Source organism: Metopolophium dirhodum, chromosome 8 (assembly GCF_019925205.1).
Source record: "Metopolophium dirhodum isolate CAU chromosome 8, ASM1992520v1, whole genome shotgun sequence".
NCBI lineage: Eukaryota > Metazoa > Arthropoda > Insecta > Hemiptera > Aphididae > Metopolophium > Metopolophium dirhodum.
This window is the reverse complement of record NC_083567.1, coordinates 3,477,996-3,497,185: the sequence shown is the minus strand read 5'-3', so window position 1 is coordinate 3,497,185 and position 19,190 is coordinate 3,477,996. Positions and strand designations below refer to the sequence as shown.

Here is a 19,190-nt window from a genome sequence, read left to right as displayed (position 1 = left end):
CGTTGCTGTTTGGTGCCAACACAAAACGTATGGTTGCACATTTTATTACTTCCTCGCAGATGCATTATACATATTATACAGTAATAACAGCAACGCCGCGAGTTATGGAAAAAAAATTTACTTATATATAAAAATCACATTTAAATAACGATTATGATTTTATTTTAGTTGTACGTATATGCGCATAAACCGTGATTGTACGACATTTTTTCACGCGATTGTTGAACGGATAATGTAATATAACATTATATGCAGTTAAATATAGTGTTGAGCCGAATACCTGCGAAAAAGAGGCGACGCCCTGTGTGCAATATATTATACAGGACGATTCTGTTCTAAAGGTAAGCATATTATAATATTACCACGTCCATCATTAATTGCTCGAAAAGCGTTTACGGCGTTTTCTATTTTTTTTTTTTTACATATGTGATTTGAAGTCATTAAGTGTAATAGTTACAAGACGACACCATTAATTCTTTATTTATATATTATAATGATATGATATTCCAGCGAAATTTTTTTTTCCGAGAATCTCAACGTATATATAAAAATCGACTTTCAAAACGAGTGAGTTATAGTCGATCGGCAGTAAATTTATACCTATAAGTGAGTCGAGATGAGCGGTAAGTAGGAAACCGACGATTTTCTGGGTACCTATACCTATATATATCCACTTCGCTGCATCCCGGCATATAGGTGTGAAATATAAATACTTAGGTATTCAACTAATTTACACTGCTCGTTGGGAGCTTGATTTGTATACGTTGAAATTCTCAGAAAAATATTCGTGTAATCTGTTCCGGAATATAAAATACGCAACTGTGTGTGGTTGACGAAAAAAAAAAAATTTTAAAATTTATTAAAAAGAGAAATTTTCTCTTCTCCGAATAGCTATAGTATACTACTACCTAGTGTAGTTGTACTAGTATTCATTTGATAAGGTCAAAACTAAAAAAAAATTAACACTTTTGAGACGACACGAGCGTTTACTGATAAAAGAATCGCCTCGTATCAGGTACCTATATTATAAACAACATAATATCATTGATCGATACCAATTTATTTCCGTTTTATGGGTTTTTGCGAATCGAATAAAAAATATTACACGACGATGCGCACAATATACATAGGTAGGATGAGAGCTGCGCAAGTACCCTCGCAGCTATATACTTACTTTTATTGGACCGCCAAAGCTGCACCGAGTTCGGGATTAAGCGTTAAATCTGAATTGTTTATTTACGATGGTGTAATAATATATTATACGCCTGAAAATGAGCGTATAATAACACCGCGGGCAGATAATAATGTTAAATGTTTTAATAAAAGAATGATAAAAAATAAAATGAAAATAGTTATACGCGTACAATGCGTACATACTATTATTATGTCGTCATGTAAAATGACATGTCATCGTGTATTTTACGGTGTATCTGTTATATACTTAAAACGCAGTAAAAAAAATTTCGGTACTCATCACCGCGTCTTGTACGATCGCACGTGTACCTATCTCCGAGACCGATCGTGTTTCGCCGTCGTGCCTTTTTCGTTATTTCAATATAATTTTTTATCTATACTCATACCTATATATTACCCGCGCACGGGGGTACCCATCTATAATAGTTATATTTCATATTTCGTCAATATTTCAGCAGGTAACCTGCAGCAGCGACCATTACCTCTCATTAGGCATTTACCCGCCGCTCTTGTAACCATATAATATATAATATATATACCTCTGTCGCGTTTCAAAACGTAAACACGCCAACCGTCTTCTATTATAATAAAGATACGGCTTAAACGTATTCGTCATGATATATTATTATCATTATTATTATTACCTTCCATCACGGCGGCGGTCGTTGCAACAGTGTCGATTATTAATATTATCATTATAACTTAGCTACCGAGCAATAATAATATTCGGAACGTTTTAAATTTTAGCGTGGCACACTGCTACAAGCACAGCCGCGCAACGGGAGCAGCTGTTTTGTTTTGTTTTTTTTTTTTTTTTTTTATCAAATGCTATTCAAACAATGTGTAATTTACGTATATAAATGTCGTGTCTTGGCGCCGCCGTAGCATATGAACCTTTATATTTTAATATTATATATTATTCGGACGTGAGCCCGTGACGGTGGAACGGCGATCAGACGGTGGTCCGTACCTATTTATGTATACTTTTTCACTCTCTCTTTCTCTCCCTCTCGTTCCCCCCGTTTCGACGTGAATTCGTTTGCAGCACAAATAATAGAAAAAAAATTTCAATATATATATGTGGTCCAACGCCGATAATACCCTTCATTATCGAGAGAGAGAGAGAGAGAGAGAGAAAGAGAGTGTGTGTGTGTGTGTGTGTGGATATCCGAATTCGATCGTGTGGAATGTCGAGAGGGCATTATTATATACATAATAATATAACAACCTACTCACTGTTGCGACGAGACCGCGGCAAACGTCGTGAAAATGGCTACCGAGCAATAATAATATTCGGAACGTTTTAAATTTTAGCGTGGCACTGCTACAAACACAGCCGCGCAACGGGAGCAGCTGTTTTGTTTTTTTTTTTTTTTAATCAAATGCTATTCAAACAATGTGTAATTTACGTATAAATGTCGTGTCTTGGCGCCGCCGCCGCCGTAGCATATAAACACGCGCGTACCTATATACACGTATATACCTTATATTTTAATATTATATATTATTCGGACGTGTGCCCGTGGCGGTGGAACGGTGATCAGATGGTGGTCCGTACCTATATGTTATACTTTTTCTCTCTCTCTCGTTTCACCCGTTTCGACGTGAATTCGTTTGCAGCCCAAATAATAGTAAAAAAATTTCAATATATATATATGTGGTCGAACGCCGATAATACCCTTCATTATCGAGAGAGTGTGTGTGTGTGTGTGGAGATCCGAATTCGATCGTGTGGAATGTCGAGAGGGTATTATAAATATTATATACATAATAATATAATAACCACCTCACTGTTGCGACGAGACCGCGGCAAACGTCGTGGAAATCGGTATAATATTATTATTATAGGTATAGATGGTTAGGTTACCTAACGCATTACAATGTCAAACGAATCCGTTTTCGCCGTGCGTGCGATGATCGGCGTGTTTGCGTTACACATTATAATATTTGTGATATTATTATAATATGTTCGTATATTGTATTATACCGCCTCTAGATATCACTATTATTGTATATTGTAATATATTATTATTTTCATCGACGGTCTTCTGTAACCTACACGGAGGGTCCACAAAAGATAATCTTAAAAATTCCATCAGCTCTTATGTAACATTTTATTCAAACCTTAAACCATGATGAATCGTTAAACAGACTGCTAATATGGTTTGAAAACTGCTCTCATTATTCAATAATGTATTTTGTATTTTTTTTACTCATAATACGACACATCTGTTAAACTAATTTCATCTAAATATTCCCTCTCCCCTCTTGGGCCTGTGCCTACCCGTGCCCCACTTTAATACGCCTCCAGGCGGTTAGGTTAGGTCATTATATCATAAAATATGTAAACACCATTAGGTGTATTGATTACAAAAACAGGTAATACGTATCACTCCATATGCTGCAGATATTATAAATATGGTGATTGGAGACAATTAAACGATCAATGAGATAATAATATAATAATATATTGGAAGTCATATCGTTTGTGCAGTGGCACATTCGAGTGGGCGATGGATATGAATCGTCCTCTCAACGCCCTTGAGAGTTGTGCATTGGTTTTTTTTTTTTTATAATGCACTTATTTATAGTTGCACCTATCCTTAATAAATAAAATAGTCAAATTATTAGCATAAAATAAAATATGAAATGAAAATTAATGATTCGATGAGATGGTTAATTAGGGGGGGGGGGCATCAAGGGGGCCCGTATCATGTTGAAAAATAAATATCCCCCCCCCCTCGATCCGAGATAAGCCTCTGTGAATATAATACATACCGTTATTTATAATATTATCTTCACAGTTCACTCACCCGAAGCTTGTACTTACCTACATTAATAATAAAGTCTTAGCGCGCTCGCATAAAAAGCTTGATCACAATCGACACGTTTAAACACGTCTTGTATAGTTAGATATGTCTGACTATAATATTAATATATTTTTATGTCGATTTTAATCGATCGGTGTAATACTCAGGTTAAAATTTATAAACGAAGACTTGTAAATTGGGCTCTGAACTAAATGCTCTTAAAAAGTATTAAATAATAAAGATGCGTGCATTTATGAGATTAAAAAGTATATATTAAACGCTTTAAGAATAATATGCTCCATTTTTACTCAAATATGTTTACCTATCAGTAAATTTGTAAAACACAATTTCTGTCTTCGATAAAATTATTTCTGGTGGACGGAGTGGCCGAGCGGACTAAGGCGTCGGCTGCGACGCAGTCGACCCGAGTTCGATTCCTCGGCCATGGGCGGCATTTTTCTTCGGACAAGTCACGGTCGCCATCCCCCACCCGGGCATGGCAGATACCTACGGGTGCCCAATCAAAAATTCTGCCAAATAAAACACACACGTGTTCCTCCCCCTACCGACTTAATAACCTACAGTAAACTAAAAATAGCTAATGGTCTCAACTGCCGGGCTCCAGATCAATTAAAAAAAAAAAAAAAATTATTCCTATTTTACTATATTCATGACTCATGTATGCAAAACAATTAAAAAAATATTTAATTCATTAAAAATATAATAAATATTAATGAAATCAATACGGTTCCCTTACATAAATTACATAGTAATATTTTTATATCAAGTGTTTGAAAAAAAACATAATATAATTTAATACATTCAAACTATAAAAATGAATGTACCTATTTACCTATATTTTAATTTATACGAAATATTATGTTGTATAACATGTTATGCAATTAATCATCAAACTATGCTATAAAAAAATTGTAAAATTAATAAATATCTCTTAAAGCCGTTGGATTACTAGGACCCTATTCGTTGTGGGTTTTTTTAGACCAATATAGGTAAGTGGAATGTTAGTTTAAGCGTGCTCCCATCATTGTATTTAATTATCATTATTTTCAATATATAATAGGTTCACAAATAATGAAAAAAGAGTATAAGTGTTACTAGGCAATAAATCCAATAGCAAACAAAAAACGAACAAACGCAACAGCTTACGAGAACTGCCCATAAAACGTACGTACAAAATGCAACAATATCAATATCGACCGGTACAGTTTACAATATGGTGGAATTCGCGTTCGTCGGTGACCCAAATAATATGATATTATTATTATTATGGTAATGAGCTAGGGAAGCATTATACAAAGGTACCTGCAGTGTTGCGTTTCACCATATAAATATAATATACAGGTACATACGTAAGTACGTAACTATATAATACCGACGTCATATACGCGTTGTGCTGTATTGTACCTACCTCTATATATACTACCTATAGCTGATACATGATTCGATAAGTCTCCGAAACGGTTTTTGGGATTTTCGACGATTACTCGCCGAACTCGATACATATTATAATAGTAACGATAATGTGACTGAGAAAACGTGCCCAAATGCCGAAAATGGTGCACCGGCCGTTTGAATGCGATTTCGTGCCGCGTGTCGGACGTTCCACACACACCCCCCTTCGAGTGCCTCGGGGCACGTAATGTATAATAATAATAATATATTGATATATAATACTTGATACTTACACGTAGGTACGTACTTATATATATATATACATTACATATATCTAAATGCGTAAACGGCTAGTGGCGGTTTCGGTTTCTTCGCGGCAGCAGTGTACTGCTGCTGCTGCAATCATATAAACAATAAACGTATATTTTAATTCGCGTCTCGCGGGAAGTTAATAATATAATATAAAATATAATAATAAAACGAGTGAGAAAAAAAAACCGACGTTGGTTCAACAACAATAATAATAATAATAATAATAATCGACACACGCACGACACGGAAACGATCGACATGTACGTCGATGGATATAGGTATATATAATAATATGTAGGTACATATACGGTATAAGCCATAAGGTATACGGGGTGGTTCGGTCGTCAGTAAACGCGCGAGCGATGCGAATCGATAAGAATGTTATCGTCGTAGGAATATAATAATTAGGAAGTACGAGAGGCGAATATCCAATCGTTTTTTACCCGTTTGAAATCTCGAAAACTATAATAATAGTATAATAGTAATATCATTATGTCGGTCGTTTGAAAACTGTATAAAACGGTTCGACGACATCGGTTATCATATTACTATCTCGTTGCGGTATTCCACACGAGATAACCGCGCCTGGTCACCCGCGGTTAAAGTATCGCCCTGTATACAATACCTACATTACATATTATACATACGCGACGAGTAGACCGTTTTTACGCGCAGTCTGTCGACGATCGGCTGATAATATTATACGCACGTAACACGTAGTCCGTCGACTGGTTTTCCACCGTAACTATAACATATTATATTATTATTATATACAGGTAGGTAGGTGGGCGGGTGGGTGTATATACCCTCTGCTCCTCGTCGCGGTCCTCGTCGGATCGGATCAACCCGGTCCCCGGAGGCGATCGATCGTATAATAATCGAAACGCGAGGAAAAAAATATCTATACACATAATATTATGTACTATATTATATAGTTACGAACGTATACGATATATCGACAGATTTTTCCTGCCGCCGTACCTATATATATATATGCGTATAATATTATTATATACGGAAAAAAATTACACTACCGAGTTAAGTGCCGGGTACGGGATCTATATAATACGCGCGCACACACACACACACACACACACATGACCAACTCTAAGGATATATACGCGATCCATCGTGTGTGTGTGTGTGTGTGTGTGTCGTCCGCGTCTACCGCTCATTCCCCGAAGGGCGATCAATTTTTTTATCATTATTATTATTATAATGGTCCACTCACTCACGCGAGTAGTCGCGGCGGCGGCGGTGGCGGCTGCAGCGCAGTGGCGACGGCCACCGCCGTGCCGATCCGTCATTGTATGTACAGGGTGATTCGCCTCGATTTTTTTCCGAATCGCAGATTTATTCAAATCATGAAGTCTCGAATTTTCAGGTACCTACGGACCGTATTTTCAATTTCTTGGATTGTTGTAACCGTTTAATCTATTGGAGTGTCGTCCGGCGGTTATACGCCGCGACTTCTATTTTTAAAATGAGAATGACATTTTTTTCTTATAAATTGTTGATTGTAGACGACTTTAAAAAAAAGTGTATGTATATCTAAATCAAAAATCGAAATAGTAGTTTTTGAGTTATTAAACTTTATGCGCTAAAGATAATATAGTATAGCGTGTGTATGGAGAAGCTACCTGTAATGGTAATATTTGAGAATTTTTAGTAGTTAATATGAATCTATCAACATTTTATTTTTTTGCAAAAATCGTCCTAACACCTATGGTATAGATATACTAGATCTTGCAATAATATATGACATATATTTATATTTTTGTTTTTACCCATTTTTACGATTACGATCGTCCTTATTTGTAGTGTATACATCTTGATAACTCGGGAACTAAAATTGCTCGAATTTAGATTGGAAAAATGTTCAAAAAAAGTATCGGCTTATCAAATTACAGGGAAAATGATTGGTTCTCATTTAAAAAAAAAAAAAATGTTGTATCGTCACAAGACGCTCATTTCAAATGGTATTGAAATAAAAATTTAACCAATTGTAAATATTATATAATATATATTATGACCCTCGAAAAAGTATACTTGAAATTTACAAATAAATCGAAATTCGAATAAATTCTTTGTCAGTGGAAAAAAAATTAAGGGGGGGGCGGGCGGGGGGGGGGGGGGGTGAGCATAATCGTTGACTCATCTCCTGTATAATGTTGTATTGTCATACCGTGTGCACGCACCGTGTATACTACTACACACGTTATACGTATAGAACATAATATATTATTGTATTACCTCGCGGGTGTGCGATCGTATTATTAAAACGTGCCGGCCGATCGATGTGTACAATATAGCTGCTGGTGCCCAATGCGGGAGAAACGAATCGGACGGTGACGAAAAACCGATAGATCGCGAAGAATTATGATAGCGCGTGTTACCTACCATGTATAGCCTCGGGGGGGGGGGGGGGGGAATTCACGTTTTATCCTCGGAGAAGAGACCGCGGCGGCACATTACCCCCCCCCCCCCCCATCCCCCCGCCCCTCGTTGATCCGCTGTCGGCGATTATTATAACGCTGTTGTTGTTATTATTATTATTAATATTGCGGCGGGCGTTCGTGTCTACCGCGCGTGCGTGCCAACACTGCACAGTATAATATTGTTATAGGTATTATAATATAGGAGTTGCCGGGGGTCTGGTATATACCAGGATCGTTTATTTCATACCGCGCGTAATATTATATTATATCATATATTATATATTTTTTTGTTCTGCATTGTATAGACAAGTATATTTTTTAATGCGGACTCCGCGTACCCTGTGCATGCCCCGTCCCGGGTTGCTTAGTGCCAACATTGTTTTAAAATATTATGATATTTGTGCAGTGGCGTGTTTAGGAATTTTTCATGGAGGGAATACAGCTAATTTTCCAAACACATTTAAGTGGGGTGCTCCGCTAACAAATATATTAATATATATATATATTAGATGTTTAGATAGGCGTTTATGATGGGGACAATGCCTCCCGCGCATCCGGACCACATTGACCCCCCGTAAATACGCCCCTGTACCTGTGAATATTATAGCTAGGACCCTTATTGTAGAGTAAATATATATATAATATTATGCTATCTTTTTTTTTTTATAAAATTTTAGTTAAATCTCTGTCGTCAAACTTCTCCATAGTTATTATTAATCCATTACGTGGGTATTATTGGACAGACCAATTTATAGTTTTTAATATTTTTTTTTTCTCTTAATATTGCTTCTCTCTTTCTATCTTGCTGATAAGACGGGTATATTTTATGGTTGAGTATTCTAATTAAACGTTTTAATGAATTATTTTAAAATGTCGATAGCAGATTGATTGGAGCCAATATCCTGTAACAGAGTATGGGGACTTATATGATAAGTCATTATAACCAACATACACAACTAGGAATTTAGGCGATGCTTGTACACACCAAATCAAGTTTTCATTTTCGCAATCTATATTTATCGGTTTAATCGGTTCGTTGCACTGCAAAATTCTTTTATAATATAATACAATCATAATACTATTAGATAGTTTTATGTATAGGTACAGTAAGTTGTAATTTATTTCTATTATATTAATTGTAATATACATATGGTATACCCAAGTTCGTTATTTACATGTAATTTTTATAAAATTTAATTCAACTAAAGTAACTTAAGTTATGTTACAGTTGTACCTACTGAATTATATAATAAGTATTATTTTTTACATATTTTAAATTTAAATCACCAATGGCTATTAACTAGCTCAGTGGTTCTCAAAATCTAGTACGTGTACCACTAGTAGTACACAGATGTGGCTACATCGTGGTGCGTGGAAGGCCATGGGTGAGTAGTAGTACGGAAAATTAATAAATTAATATTTTTATTAACGTTAGTAAGAGATCTATAATATTATTTTATGTTTTGACCCAAATGTGTAATCATACTAATACACTGTTCAATTTAAACTCCATAATATTATTTATATGATTAGGTAGGTTATACATAATAAAGTAACCTATACATAGTTTATTATTAATTATTATTATATTACGTATAGAGATTACTTTTATAATTTAAAATTGGTAAAATTGATTGAATTTGTCATTATTGATGGATCGAAATGATGAAATTATGATGTTAAAATAAATACAATTTTGCTATGGATATACCTAACAATTATAATAGTCATTAAAAGACAAACTTCATCCATAATTAATTTTGTTTAGATTTATTTTTATTAATATTTGTAGTCGTTAAATAAATTGTTAATTATTATTACTTTATAACCCATCCCATTATATAGGTATAGTTGCAAATTCAATGAATGCGTATTTAATGAAATTCATGAATATTAAATTATAGGTATACCTATAATCCATTTAAATTTTAATCATAACGTTATTTTTACCCAACACTGCATTTAATACACAGTGGGTTCAGCCATCGATTTACCATATCAATACACAATATCAATCATATCAATATACAACCAAACTACAATTTATGATTATTAATATTATTGTTATTTATTTCTAATACTAATGCTTCAACTTCAATGGTTATTAGCTAGCCCTTAAATGTTTACATAGGTGTTTAAATTTTTAGCATTTATTACTATTGTTTTTTTTTTTTATATATATATATTAAATCTATAAACTATAATAATTCATATATTATGATAAAAAATATAGATTTTGAAATGTATAGAAACTTTTTCATTGTTATTATATATTTTGATCATGATTTTATAGTTTCATTCATAAATTGTATTGTCACATGGTGTTTGGTATATTCAGATTCGTCCTCATTGTGGTATATTTCGGCCGTCGTTTATCATATTGTTTTGACTGTGTTCACGCAAATGGTTGAGGATCATTACTAACTATGTGTGATCGTGTTAAGAATGTGTGTCCAACCCTGACTCGGGTGATCGGTATGACGTCTTAACGTCGATAGAAAGGAGAAGGAGCGAATGTAATTTTGTATTTTTCATATATTTTTTTAATTTGTTTGTTTGAGGTATTGAGTTCCAGCAGTGTTGCAAAATTGAGAGAATTTTTCAGACAGAGATCTTAATGTCGTTTTGTGAATATGTTATTATTTACTGTTGCAGGATTTGGAATTGTTCCGGCTGCATGATGATGGTCAACAGATTTCCCTTGAAGATTATCCTAGTATTTTATTACCACCTGTTTGATCTGTAGGTGCCTATATAATATACTTTGGGCTTGATGTTTCTCGATTTTAATCCGTCGCACTCGCCGGGCAAGTGGATGATCATCTATACGCACACGCCGTTGGAAAATCGTTTTGTTTTCGTTCCCACCTCGGCCACAATGCACGCGCAGCGCGCATATTTTCGTTCTACATAAAACACTAATTATTTTTTATTTTCTGGAAAAAAAAACAGAATACGCGCACCTGTGTTATACTACTACCTATAATATAATATATATATATACCTATAATATGTATACGTTATTATATCGTATGCAAGATCAGACATATCGAAATACATATATGGGGTGTGTGTGTGTGTGTGTGTATATACTCAAATGTAATTTGACAAGAGTTATCGGACGGAACCGGTTTGGAGTTTCGACGACAAATAGTTCCCAAGAAATTCCAAAGGAAATCTTCGGGTAGGTAGTTTGAACGATGTAATATACGATGAGCCCGAAAACTCGATCTCGCCGCAGCATACCAAAATAGGTCTTATCAAAACCGTATGGGACGCGCGCCCATAGTATAACACAACTAATAAAATCGTTTGTCTAAATTATCGCCATCGAAATCGGTATCGAACACTAAATCTTTACACGTTTAAAACGTCCGATACGTATACCCGCGACCGTGGTACCTACCTGTTGCTATATTAAATGCGCAGCTGATATAAATGTGTCCCCACAGGTTTATCGTGAATACACGTTTCGAGCGATGATGTTTATTGAACCCCGAATCGAATTTCAACATTTTTCTATAATTATGCGTACAACGTAAACGTAGGTATGGTCATAATATTATAATACTCATACACACCTATAGAAGGTGTCAGTTTTGTTTCTTCGACAAACCTTCAAAATGTAAAAATGTTCTCTTCTTTTTCTTCGTGAGGCATAGTAAGCATTGACATCGATGAAAAATAATTGAATTTCCAATCATTCCAATACGGTACAATTTTTTATGTTTTTTTTTTTTTTTAGTAGATTTTCAACCGTGTCGTGTTTACCAACATATGTGGGCAAAACGTACACCACGATTTAGTTAAACGAAGATAAATAAATATAATAATATGATCTTAATTAGTATTCAGCGTTTGATATAAATATTATAATTATATACCACTAAACGAAGCTGAAGACAAGTAGGTATATATAAAACGTTGTTTTAACAATATTTGACTATATGTACTCGAAACACAGGAACATACACAATACCAATATAGGTACCTATACTCGTCGAACCTTGTTTGTCCGGTTATACTTTTCTGGTATGGGTATATGGTTTCGGGGTATTTAGACACCGGATCGGTTTGAAAACAGTCACACGTTTGATAATTTCAAAATATCTCGTTTATGGTAACAAAACACAGGAATTAATTACTATCGTATCGAAAACTGGTTAGTACAATATTATTATTACATGATTAATCATAAATCAATTAACTAAATTACACCAACTGCAAAAACTACCTACCCATACACACACTATGTGAATGATTTTGATCACCGTTCAATGAATCCGATATAGAGTCACGAAATATCGAATAGATCCATGCCAGGATTAAGGGTGACAGGATAGCCCCAGGGCCCACGATATAGGTGTCCCAGCCAACTATCCTTAAATATTATGTTATTATAATATAAGTACCTTCTTTATTTTTATTATTATTGAATTTGAAATCTGTTGTTGCGCCGAAGCCGCTCCTGCGATTGGTGCGGTTGTAGCGACAACGACTTGCGGGATGTTAGAATAGTGAGGGACGGGAGAAGGTCAACCAGAGTATCTACATATATCACATTATATTATTATGAAACTTGTAATATCCGTACTATGACGTACTATGACACAGTATATAATCATTAGAGAAACATAATATTAGGGCGCCCGAAACGGTAATACAAAATATTCTAATAATTATAAATATATAAAAAGGTCAAGCTCGGCTGCTAGGAAAAAACGATAAATTACGCACAAGTGAACAGCCGGCGACACGGCCAACGGCCCGGCGCTGGACAGCAGAGGAGGGGTTAAGCCCCTCGTGAATTTCTGCGTCTGATGCGCTGCTGCCGGAAGGAAACATATTCCGAAACTACACCACGGTGGAGCGAAAACGCGTCCGTGTTCGAACATCCTCCCCCTCCCGTGTGGCTTTGCCTCACATGCGCCGACGGTGAACTGTACGCACGACGTACCAAGGAATGAAGGTCCGAAGTAGATGGAAGCTCGGCTGCTATGCGCATTATCTGTGGTGAAAAATGTTTTTTTTTCATTATACATTGAAAAAAAAATATTCGAAAAAATCAATACGTAAGTATGAATAATATATAATGACCAAGGCATAATATACATGTTATAAATAATATAAATCAGTGGCTACTTGTGGTTTCTGCCGACACTTGACGTTGCGTCAAGATCGGCCGCTAGGAAAAGACAACAAATTACGTACAAGTGTATACAGCCGGCGGCATGGCCAACAAGCCGACGCTGGACGATAGAAGAGGGGGTAAGCCACCTCGCGAACTTCTACATCCGATGCGCTGCTGGGAGAAAAATATATGACTTGGGGGGGCTGGTGAAATGTACGTAAATATATGCCGGAAGTACGGTGGTGCGAAAACGCGTCCGTGTTAGAACACTCTTTGAGGGTTGTTTCCCAGGGCTACAACCCCGCCTGCCCCTCCCTCTCGTTGGAGTTCTGCAGCTGTGTTACCACGGGCGGCAACATTTTGTAATTGTGTTTTATCTACTATGTACGTATGGGTTTAATTATTGAGAAATGTAATTCCTAAATTGCCCATTTTTGTCAACAGGTATAATATATTTTAGATTCTGAGCGAAGCGATGAATGTATTGATTTTACAATGATGTGTGTTTTTTTTTTATTTTTTTTTTTGTCTGTCATCACCTTTTAGGACAGTAAAAGTGCTTGGATTTCCTTCAACAGTAACTTTTCTGATAGGAAAGTGAATCTAGTTGGTACTTTGGGGGGTCAAAAGTAAAAATTTCCCAGTAGTTTTCACAAGCGACGTGAAAAACAAAAGAAAAATTAAGAAAAACGGGAATTTTTACGCAAAATCTGTTTTCGAGAAAATCGATTTTGGTTTTCAGTGTAACTCTAAAACAAATGACCGTAGGGTCATGAAATTTTGATTGAATTTTTATATTAGCATTTTCTATACACCATAAAATGTTGAAAATATTTTGACTCTTTTTGAGCTGTTTACGGCCATTGTCAGTTTTCAATTTTTTTTGTTTTTTTTTCTATAAATATCAATAAAATTTTATTTGTTGGGTAAAAAAGCGTGAATATTTAATATAAGGCTCCTGATATATCGTTCTAATAGCAGTTGAAAAATATTAAAAATACATAGGCACAATTTTTTTTTATAAGCATTTAAAGTTCAAATGTTGACAACATTTATCAAATTTATAATTTATTAATTATTTTGTAGTTAAAAATGTATAAAATGTTTAACTTTTATGGCTAAGGATTGAAAATTTAGAACAAGGCTCCACGTAAAAAGGTTATATATAAATTACTTTATTCACAATAATATCATCAAATATACTTGGTAATATCATAGGCTGACTGACCGTTTTCGCTCAGAATCGTTTTTCTTATACAATGATATTATATCATTGAATTCAAATTTAACACCATCCATTACAGTGACCCACTTGCAACCTACTTTATAGGCGTACAGCAGAGCGACATTCACTTATCCACCTTTTTTTAATTACTGCTTGTTTCTGTTATACTAGTAGCCCGAATAGATATGTAACGATGGTCATAAATAAATAAATTTGTAATATATTGGATGCGTTAATAGCTAACTAATATTGCAATCACTAAATTTTTTGGCTATATACTATACACTATACACTATATATATATCAAGAGCGATGGCGGCCTTGAAGCTGCAGCAAGTGTCTATGCTATAATAAACTACCTATGGCACCGCAAAAAAAATTTGTCCCCGCGGGGAACCGCAGTTAACTCGTGGCACTGCAGCAGGAGAGCTACAAGGGACACTGGCCAAAATAATAATAATTATATTCTATTCCATATATGGAATAATATTTTCCGATGTCATCGCCACTTCGAGACTCACGAAAACGAAATGCATAAAAATCGAACGCACATAACACAACATAATACTATATGCCTAATGTGCATATGTATATAATACCAGACGTCAAACGCATCACATTATTCGGTCCACGGATTTCCATCATAATAATAATATAAGTATATTATATCCTTTTTTGAAAACGAATCGGATTTGGTGTGTGTATATATTATAATACCTACGTGTATGTATAGTAATATGCGCGTTGTGTTGTGTGATTGTACAAAGCCAGCGGAGATGTAAAATTTCAACACGATAGCTGATACAGCAGTGGTCTGTGATGTACAAAACATCTTTGTTTACAAGTTTTACGTGTTTTTTTTTATTATTATTTATTTTGTTTAACTACATAATATATACCATTGTGATGGCGTGCGCGCCACAATAGTATCATCCCGATAGTCACAACAACAATAGTCACCAGACATGAATGGATGTCGAAAATCGTTTCATTGTGAAATCATTTTTATGGCAATCTTTTTTCTTTATCACCTCTGTAACCCATTTATTTTAGTCGGACCTCCGAGTCATTCCTCCGCGCGCCATGATGCGTGTGTATCCATTATTACTATTATTATTATTATTATTATTACTGTACACACACACATAAGGTATATGCACATCTCACATACGTGTTTACTTTTGTAATACGCTCTTTTCAACGATTCCATTCACCTTTTTATATAGGTACGCTCTTTGTACGCGCGTTACTGCTTCGCTCGTATACTCCGCGCGCGCATTGTCTTCTTTAATACGACTTGGAGTTATCTCGTTTCACAATTTCCCAAGCTTTTTTTTTTTTTTAAATTGAACAGCGCATAAAATAGGAAAATAATATATATAAAAAAAAACCATAGGTAATAAAATCTATGTAAAAAATCGTATCGAATGCACCATACGTATAGACATTTTATTTTGCTCTACAATAGGTATATTAAACACCTATAGGTATATCGCGGTCGTCACGTCATATTATTATACATTAAGTCGTTAACGGTTAGTCATTAAAATATATTCCTCGATTGTGCATCTAGGTACCTACGCGTTTTGTATTTTTTTTTTTACCTATATACGGTTTTTATTATTCGTTTGTATGGCGGTTTGATGATAATAAAACGTCTAGAACTCCGTTTTCTAACAGTTTCCGGGCTAGAAAACTGTGCCATTATATCCTTACGATTTTTAAGAGCGCAATTTAATACTTTTTCTTTGTTTTAAATGCGTTTAAATTCCTGTTTTTGTTGATTATAATTTATCAACATAATACTATAATATGTATGTTATAATTTTATTATCGCTAAAATCAACAACCCGATTGCTTGTTAAAAAAATGAATATACCTGAACGTTCAATTTCTTAAAAACTTTTAATGTTTCCCAAAACCTTCAAAGTCACACTGCGATGTAAATTTAAACATTATAAAATAAATGAAAAAAGAAAAAAAAACGACAACACATTGTTCATATATTGTAAATTTATATCCAAAAAAGGGTCACTGTCCAAATGTTTTACTTAGCCATAATGAAGTCATCCCAAATTCAGAAGTAACAATTTTCACTCTCAACCAAACTCAAACACGAATCCACTTATAAAAAAAAAGTCTCTTTACAGCGTTATGCCTATACCAGAAAAACCGCGATCAATGACTTAAAAGGAACTGGTGAGAGAAAATTACCACCTGTATAAATTCAATTACATATTACCTATCATAATAAGTCTTAAAAAATTATATTATCACAAGGGTTTTGGGTCTCTTCGTTCAATCATGTTATTCACATCAATCGTTATATTATTTTCACAGCTGCTCACATTTACCTGGGTATTGTTGTATTCTTGTGTAACAGGTCGTAAATGTATCTTTCAAAAAAAAAATTTAAAGAACAATAATATTTTTACTAGATTTTAGTCTCGTCATTTTTGCGGCCCTGCAGTTGTAGAGGACGCGGCTTCATGCCGAATACTAATAATAATAATTGTCAAAGTATATAATATTAATGTAGTCCGTATATAATACATATATGTGTATAGTTACGGAATATTTGTGCGATCGGCGCACGACGATAAGAACCAGACAATCGTTTATTCGGACTCGGTACGAAAACTACGCCCACCGGAATTCGTTCTGATGTTTAACGATACAATTAAGATATACTTCAACCCTATATGTGGCCGTGACAAATGGCTTTACAAACGGTCGTCGAAACGTACGTGTATAATATATTATAAGTGTGTACCCGCGTGTACATATATATACCTATAACGACCAGTGCCCTGCAGCAGCGGACCAGTCCGTGTAATTGGCTACTACTTTTGTAAAAGTAAAGGTTCCACGTGTCGTTAAATGAAAACCGAAATTAAAAATAATTTACCGTCAGAGTCGGTGTGTGTGTGTGTGTGTGTGTGTGTGTGTGTGTGTGTGTGTGTGTGTGTGCGAGCGTATACCTCTGCCTATGTCTCGGGGGCTGCCTCAAGCGCAGGTGAAACGATCAGCAGGTGGAATTGCTCTTTGTTTTATCCGCGTATAATATACCGTGGTATGTAATATATTGTGTTATACGCGCGTAACCGAAGATAACTTTTAATTCCTTCAACGAAATTTCCCCTGTTTACGCGCAAAACGTCCGAAGGTCAATTAAAAGTTGGGCCCCATCATAAACATAATATATACACCTATCATCTACGTATACTAAGTCCGTAAGCGCCAACGATTGAACGACGTAACTATTACCTACAGGAGGTACCTATAGGTTTATTGGCGTCAATTAAATATAAAGAAAATTGAATAGTTTCAACGATTATGACTGCAGCTGAAGAACCGTCGTAATGTCGTAATTTAACTCCGACCACGGTTGTACACTATCTACAACCGTGACTTCGACCCAATACAGAAATTACTTGATTAATATATGCTCACGATGCTGGTGGGAGGGGGAGGGGAGACAATCGATAAATAACGAAATATAAGTAAGTACGTGTAATATGTATGATACAAATATACTGAAATGTAATATGTATATAAGTAATAATATTAATAGGTGGTATGCGTGTCTATAATAGTACCGACGTTACGTTAGCATAATATTTTATAGTATTATTTCTATGCAATTTATTTTAACCCATTATAATAATGTTTTGTTTTATTTATCAATCGTTTTGAGCTGCAGTATTATAGACGTATAAGAAAATGTAATAAAAATCGATAGCCCCACATCAGCACCGGTAGTAAAATAATGTATAACTGAATTTTAAATCAGAGGTAGAAAAATGTACGTATGCTACCTATAGGTACGTATAATTTTGGTTTTATAATCAGTTGACATTCGTAAAAGTTTAGACTTGTACATAAACATATATTATGTATTTATGTATAGGTAAGTACCTGCATAGTCTAGATAGGTATACGATAAATACAACAGATATCGTGCTACGGTTTTTTTCCCCAGGTGTGTATACATTATAGGAAAAAAAATAAACCGAATATAAAAACTGATGTTTCTATCAGATATTATTATTATTTCATGTTAATATTCGTTTTCGGGGACGAATATAATTTCAAATGCGAGTGTTTCGCATATTAATACCTAATACCTTATCTTCGATCAACGTCATTTCTTTTATAGACCATCAATTTTATTGTTTATAAAGGTTACCAACTCCACGAATTTATAAAAATTATAAAAATTATAATATAATTTACAGTATTATATTTTATTTATCGTTAAAATTCTGATGGGTATAGTTGCGACGTTTTCGAAAATACATATTGACTATATTAGCTATACATATACCTATTAAATACGATAGGATATTTTGTATGGATTTTATAACTTTTTTTTTTAATCATTTAAAGCTCTACATATTTTCCAATAATATATAATATTTTGAGTTGTTATAATTGATTGTATAGGTTTCTCATATACAGGATAGTTCGCCAAGAACGCTCACCACCTATTTTTCGATAATGGAGTTATCAAAAATCTAATTTTTGAAATTTTTAAATAGGCTTAAAGAACATGTTTTATACTGTACATGTTCAAAGTATAAAATATGACATTATTATAGCGTTACAGCGTATTAGTAATACCCACAGATAAGAAAAACAATTTTGAAAAATGTTAGAACAAATAT

The 19,190-nt window shown here is 34.5% G+C and overlaps 1 long non-coding RNA gene across 1 annotated transcript in view; it reads left to right on the top strand.

The window, feature by feature from the left end:
* The window catches only part of LOC132950818 (uncharacterized), a 48,861-nt gene continuing 29,671 nt past the window's right edge, over nucleotides 1-19,190 (top strand). The window contains exon 1 of the long non-coding RNA XR_009665250.1: nucleotides 1-341. This is a non-coding gene — a long non-coding RNA (uncharacterized LOC132950818). The remainder of the gene's footprint in view (nucleotides 342-19,190) is intronic.